Consider the following 7,711-nt stretch of genomic DNA (forward strand, 5'->3'; position numbering starts at 1 on the left):
CTATTTCTAGGAATGATTATCCCCTTTATTATGCTAATCTTGTTGGTAATTGTTCAACTCTCTCTTTTTTTTATGAATACACCACTGACTATGATTAACCACTGCTGCATTCGAATATGTGATTCTAAAAAACCAGATCCCCTTTTTCGTATACCGGCTAAAAAATTTTGTTGTGGTGAAAAAAGAAAGTGGGCAGAGAGTCTGGAGAAGATTATCTTGGGTCTTGAGCAGATTCCGGCATAAAGTCGCTATGTGTAAGATACTGTGTAAGACATTTTGAAGAAAATGATTTTTTTAAACGTAAGCTTTCTGCATTATATTATAGAGTAATGATTAATTATTTATTATTATTATTGTCTGTAGGGCAATATTGTAGCCTTTGTCCTTTACTCAATGCCTGTTAAGCTAGCCAAGTTGTCAAGTTTTCGGATTGAAAAAAGTGGCATTGTGAAAAGTAGAAAATCATGCATTTCTACCTATAAAAATAGTTTAAACGGAAGTGCAGGATTCAAACTGCAAACATTGCTAGGAAAAGGTTGCAAAGTTAGTACTGTAGTAGAAGTAACGGCATAAAAGTTAACTTAAATATTTACCCTTGAAGACACAAACGGAAGCTTCCAAGTGCTTTCATTTTAAATACATAGAACTAAATTAATCTTAAGGTTGCTACTTTAGTCGTTTAAACAACAGCAAAATGTTTTCCTTTAGTTTACAACAAACAATAGTTATGAATTAATTTAATGATGAATTTCATTTATTATGTTACAAAAATGTAGGCCATGTGCTAAATTTCCATTGTTGTTGAATATGAATATTAAAAACATCACATGCTGTTTTTCTTTAAATGCAGTCAGGCGTGACTTGGCAGAGAAGACGAATGCGAGAATGCTCCAAAAAAGAAAAAGGAAAAAAGAAAATACGATTGTCCAAGCATGTACCGTATTTTGTTGAATAGAAATCGCCCTTGAATAGAAGCGGCCCTCATAGAGAAACCGCCCTTGCATAGAAGCCGCAGAAGACAATGATGAAATCGATTCTTTACCGATAAAAGAAAACGAAGCAAACATATCTAACGACATGCAATAAAAATAACTCAAGCATTGTACATATGTTTTATTTCAACTACGGTATTGTATCAATGGTCATTTTCATCATCATCAATAATACTGATATCGTTCAAGTCATTATTATCACTAGAACTTCCATTTCCTTTTGGTTTTGGTTGCATTACAAGGATGGGACAATAATAGCAGCTGTCGGATTAGCGGTTTTACAAAAAGAGGCAATAAAATGCAGCTGACTTACTGTTTCCGTTTTCTTATTACCGGTACTTATGGTAGATAAACTTGAATGCCCACTGACCTCATTGAGAAGAAAAAAAAACGTTCATGTAATAAAAATAGAAGCCGCCCTCGAATAGAAACCGCACAAAACGTTCAAAAATAAAAAATAGTAGCCACGGTTTCTATTCAGGAAAATTAAATTATGGAATTATTAAATTACAGGTATTTTATCATTCAATCTAAAACTCATCTGTAATGTGCTGCACCTCTGTATTTTCCTGTAGAATGACAGTTGTCTCTAACATTTTTATCGATTTCTTTGAATTTTCTATCACAAATATGACAATTTATTACTGCTTTAAAGTTTTCATTACCATCATCTTTTAAGGGGCACAGCAATGCCTTTGATTAATGCTCCCTTCTCTTACCAGGAAAGGGACGTTTCCCTGGCTTGGACGGCGATCAAACCGCCAGTACAGAGGTCCTCGTCATCGGCTGCAATGTTAACAAACTTGCCGAGATCCGCCTCCTCAATCTTGCAGTTCTTAATGAAGGTAAACCTACATGCCTTCTCACAAAAGTACGGAGTACAATGTGCCATGCTTGTCATTTCCACATATGATTATAAAGTTCCCATTGATGTTGTCTGAACCGTGTTAATCAAATTTTAAAGTAAAATAAGAAACATGATATAGTTTGGCATTCTTAAGGTTAACGTTATATTTTTCGACACGAGCTTTCGCAAGCAAAAGCTTGCTTCTTCAGGTGGACTGTGCAATGGCAAAAATATTTCAAAATTGCTAGATAAAGGTCTGCTTGGAAACAACAATCGTAATTGTTAAGTAATATCTACATAAAAGATAATACGTATGTGGCAACATAAAACAAATCCGTAAATGAAAGGAAAAACGAGAATATAAATGTATTAAAGTCAAATATTGAATATCTATTTATAAAGTCCATAAAACCGACATCTCTGTTAAGGCCGTCATTAATACAATTAAAGAAGTGAACGGTGCACTTTTCCTCAATTCTGCGATCAAGGTGGTTATTAGAAATTAATTTTGGTAATATGGTGAAGCGTTAATCGTTGATGTTATGGCCTGGTGAGTTGAAATGTTCAGCTACGGGTTTATGATTTTGTTCATGACGAATATCACTTCTGTGAACCGTGAATCATTTCGTCAAGGTTGATCCTGTTTCTCCCACGTAAACTGCTTTAGGGTAGCGTTGACAACAGATGGCATAGATGACGTTAGTGTTGTTGCATTGAAATCTTCCACTGATACGATGCGTAAATGCATTTGGCCCGACTACTCGGTCAGTTGTTTGGATGTATGGACATAGTTGACATCTGGTGTGTTGACGGGGGAATGTTCCCACTTTTTCAGATGTGTCAGATAATTTGCTCGACATCAGGAGATTTCTGCAGTTGGGAGGTTGTCGGTAAGCTATTAGAGTTTGGTTTGGAAAGATAGCATTAAGTGTAGGATCAACATTGAAAATGCCCTGTAAATATTTAGCTATACGTTTTATGGGTCAAATTTATAATTAATTTAATTTTAACTAATAATTTAATTTTAATTTAATTTAATTATAACTAATTTAAATTAATTTATAAAATTCCCGTTAGACTGGCAAGTTTCTCTAAAGCAGTCATTTCTCTACCGCAAGTGTTCAATCTAGCCACGATGAACTTCATAACTGGTGAAGACCTGTTCCGTGACACTGCGACCTAGATTCTTTTCAGACCAACCACGACGAAATTTTGTATTGACTTCAGAAAACAAATCACCAAAAGAAATAGTTATTCATTTCACAGAGTAGACGAGAGTTTAAATGAACCATCACAGTTTCTTTTTGTACACTTAACCTTTAATCAATTGTGTGTGATTTCATAGCCACTGCATGGCTGCATTGTGTGTTTTAAACGTAAGTAGACCTTTTTGGTTATTATTTACTTGTGAGACTAATAGGTTAACCACTTTTACGTTTAACAAATAATCCTCGTCGGTACATTTCAAGTACCTTATGGTTTCAAGTGGTCAATAAAATGTCTAACAGGTTATAATAAGGTAAACATAGTTTTCAGTATTTTTAACATTTTATAAATCTGCTGCAAAAATGTCGGACATTGCTGCCACTCTAATAGCAAATGAGATAGAAAGGTTTTGATTTGCTTTTATAACGTCACTGTTAATACGAGGCATAATGTTCTACAAAAATCAGAGATGATGCATACCGCAAGTTGATGTGAAATATCTCCTACTAATATACTTTATAGTTGCCAAATATCAGGCTGGTAAAAGTGCTTGTTGCTATTGATAATTATTTTAGAATTTCTGATGACGGCAAACTGCATTACTATCGATTTTTGCGCTATGAAACCAATGGCAGAGCATCAGCTTCGAATATCGATTAGCATGAACATTGAGTACATCAGCAGAGGCGTAGAGCTTGCTGCTATTTAAGAAACAGTAGTTTGGTGATTGCATAAAACAGCTTATAGACTAGATGATATAACACTTTAACAAGCAGGCATATTTTAACAGCTATTAGATTTTAGAGGCATATGATGCTATACTTAACAATTTTGTTCCCATGCAGGCAATCCAAATTGGCCAACCTTACGGCTGTATTTAGGATACGTGTTTTAATACTAGACCACCAAAGTGCAGATACCATATCTGGATATCTCCAGCACAAACAATGGACCATTCTAAGTACCAAAACATAACTAATTTAGTTGCTATAAATAGCAGAATGTAGCTAATGCAACTAATGCAACTAATGTATACAGCATATTTGATATAACTATAGTGTATAGGTACGTACTGTTACATTGTTAATATCCTCTTTATGTTACTACACTGGTTTACTTTGAATAATGTTCCTCTTACAGTTTTGTTACACAAAAAAAGTTGTAAATCCTGCTGCGAAGAATTCGAATCGAAGTAGTGCAAGTCAACGTTGTGGCTTTGTTTGACCTGATTAGATTTTGCCGAACGCGTCACTGTTTGTTGCGTGAGGCTATGAGTTTCTCTTAGTTTAGTGTTTTATAACTTTCGTAGCGTAGTAATTGAAGACTTTTTTTCTTTAATTATTTAATTAGCTAATTAACAAACTATGTAATTAGAAAAATAGCTTAGCTGATTTATTGTCCATTTATTGTTTTGGTACTTTCAGTTTCCTAATATCCTGTATTGTTGTTTCCATTGTTTTTAATGTTTCATTTTCTTAAAATCCGTATTAGAATTTAAAGTGCAACCAGTTTGTTGTTTTCATTGGTGGTCCGTCTATTGAACCTACGAACGATTAAGCCCAGGCCAATATAACCCAAGGACGATTCAATCCACGAACGTATAGCCTACTGTAGTGATCGATCAATAGAATCGTTTTCGTGTTATGTTCGTTTTTATGTTTACTTCTTTGGAACTTTTCAGATCAGTTAATTTTATATATACTGACATTTTTGGAGTGAAATTATCTAAGTTCATAGTTTCTTGTTTAGAATATTCACATGGTGTAATTTATTTCTGGCATATTTCGAAGTTTTCAATTTCTTATTTAGAATTAAGTTTGACAAATCTTTGTATACAAGAATGCCATAAATTTTTTCTAATTTGGATATATCCAATATTCTAAATATGCTGTTTTTAAACCTCTAAATTGTTTAAATTTGTACTTTCGCGTTCCTGCTAAATTATGGTAGTTAGTAGCGCATAAACATTAGGCCTATACAACGTTTGTACGTTTACTAGCGGCATTTTCGTATCTTGTAATACTGAGTTTCAGTTGATTAGCTACAATTCGTGCAGTAGCTATACATTAATTGAAGTATCTATACTTTCTTAAGCTACATTTCTTGCACTATATATATATATATATATGCTACATTAGCAACATTAACAAAATTAGTTACATCTACTACATTACATACTACATTTTGAAATATAAAATGGTCTCAAACAACGCGTTTTGCTCGATCTGCGTAAACGGTTAACGCAAAAGTATGAAATTTTTTTCAATCTCTTTTTACGATAGTACTAGTGTAAAAATAGCGGTATTACAGGGAATATAAGTTACTACAATAAGTTGATAGAAGAGCTCATTTTATTTAGTTTTAATTTAAGGTTGAAAGTTTTTACACAAAGACTGTATTAACAAAAGTAAATAACTTAAGATCGTTGCGTTTACCACTCATACATCAACTGCTCAGAGCTCTTAGTTCCAAAAGCGCTTCTTAATCCTATCTGTCATGATAACTGAATTTGAACATACACATTTATTTCATTTTATTTTTCGCTATTGACTGCGTGGAGCAAACAAGGTGCTAACTTTAATACAGGAAAAATACAAAAATATTCTCACAAACAATCAACAAACGGGACAAAATGACAATGCCCAGAAGCCTAAAATGTGCAGGGTGTTAATTATAATGTGGTGGAGTGATGCTATAAAGATGGAAGGTTAACATGGCCACCAAATCTAATAAATGCCTTAATTGAAAAAATTTATTATTAACTCAAACAAACAACATGACTTGTGACAACCATGGTACCCCCACTTTGCTGGACTATTGCATACTTGTCTGAGTTGCTCCGAGTGTGGCTGTTGAGTTGTGTGTCTATTATTTGTATATACGTTATCTATGATTTAAATTTACGTCTGGTGGTTTTAACTTGGGGGATTCCGCTTTAAAAAAGGGGCTTTTAAAGGATTGAAATTTTGTTCAGATGGGATATAATTATTTAACCTATAAGCTGAAATATCTCTTGTATACAAAAATCATACTCAAAAAAGAAGTTTTGTTGTAATTAAATACATATTATACGCTACAGCTTACTATTTAAAACGCATTTTCAGCGAATCCGTTGCCAAATCGCCCCACACATCCAAGGCGGTGTGGATAACTTACATTTGAATTGGTTTTAAGAAAGTTCGAGTATTATATATTACTAAGCGGCGTATATACTTTGCATTTGTGGTACGTATCCGAAATATAATGATTTGATTACAAAAAATTTGTTAGCCAAAAGACCAAAAGGTTTGTGTTTGGTAGTTGGCGTAGATGGGAAAACAGATGAAATAGATTAAGAACCGCTGACTTAAACAAATGTTAAAAGAAACAATAGGGTTGACTCAGGTATTTGAATTAAGTGTGAATAGAATATTTCTTGTGACAGACATTGTATTGTTTATTTTTTGCCATTAACTGTATGAAGCGAAAGTTACGAAGCTATAAATGTTGTAGTTACAGCACAATAAAACCACATGCTCACACAGTTAATGAGCATGTAAAGCATAATATTGAGGACCGTCCTATATCGTACTTCAGTACATCACGGGAAAAGTTTGCATTATATAAACCTAAACTAGTCTAGCTTACAATTGTTGTATTTGTACTAGTCTATTTTATATGAATGCTAACCTACAGTGCAATTCAGTCTTGGCTTTTGACTGTAACCTAGTTCGTTACCAGCCTGTATTGAAAGAAAACAAAGAAGCACCAGACATGTGCACACACTGATGTACAATGTAGCTATTTGGTGATCAAAATTGGTCAAAAAGCTACTTTGTAAGGTAACTGATTCCCAAATAATTACATCTGGTACACATATCAGTTCACACTTTTTGTTGCCTAGGCTACTGGTGCACACCATTCTTTGAAAATTACAACCAAACAACTCTAAATGACATGTGTAGTGCGCAAAAAATGTTCAGACGCAATGGAAGTGTGCAAAATTTTACAGAATAATTTATATAGTTATTCAATCTTTAAACCAATTTAAAACTGAGTGCACGGAAGTTCTGTCCAAGTTATTAATTGCAATACAATGCACTTTAAGCTGAAACTGAAGCTCAAAGCAGTATTGAGCACGCCTATGCTAAACTCTGCAGTCTGGGCTGTATGGAAATGTATTCCATCCAAAACACGTTAGCTAGCCTACCATACCTAATACAAACCCTAGTCATCAGGTAATTTTTTTTTACATTGTGATGCCATAATGACCACCCTCTTCATCTTTGTTCGTTCTTAATTACTACATGTCACTTAAAATCCTTCCACCTGTATATTTACTAAAATCTAGCCAACTCCTATTACTAGGTTGCTAGCTTTGTTTCGACTTTCTCAAACTTTAACTTTGGTTGATGCATGGCTTGTGTAAAAATTCACTTTTTTTGCGAAATTGGATCGTGTATGTTTTGTTTTAAGTGTTAATGTGTTTTCAGCATTCGCAAAATGACAAAGTCAATGTATGCAGTCAACGACTTTTGAAATACTGTTAAATGTAATATTCCATTGGAATATGGAAATAGAAATATGTTTCGGTTGGAAGGTCGAGTTTGGCTTGATTTACAAAAAGATTGCAAATATTACATACTGGTTTATTGCCTGAACTAAGTCTATCTTTAAGTCCTGAAAC

At 33.7% G+C, this 7,711-nt stretch overlaps 1 long non-coding RNA gene across 2 annotated transcripts; it reads left to right on the forward strand.

Annotated features, from left to right (window-relative positions):
* Positions 1-2,198: 2,198 nt before the first annotated feature.
* Positions 2,199-4,767, forward strand: LOC143452415 (uncharacterized). 2 transcript variants are annotated; one of them, XR_013115033.1, is made up of 3 exons: positions 2,379-2,389; positions 2,473-2,729; positions 2,917-4,767. It is a non-coding gene; the product is annotated as an uncharacterized LOC143452415 (long non-coding RNA). The 2 variants fall into 2 exon arrangements; XR_013115032.1 differs by having other exon boundaries at positions 2,199-2,729.
* The last annotated feature ends 2,944 nt before the right edge of the window (positions 4,768-7,711 follow it).

The sequence above is a fragment of the Clavelina lepadiformis genome, chromosome 4 (assembly GCF_947623445.1).
Source record: "Clavelina lepadiformis chromosome 4, kaClaLepa1.1, whole genome shotgun sequence".
Taxonomy (NCBI): domain Eukaryota; kingdom Metazoa; phylum Chordata; class Ascidiacea; order Aplousobranchia; family Clavelinidae; genus Clavelina; species Clavelina lepadiformis.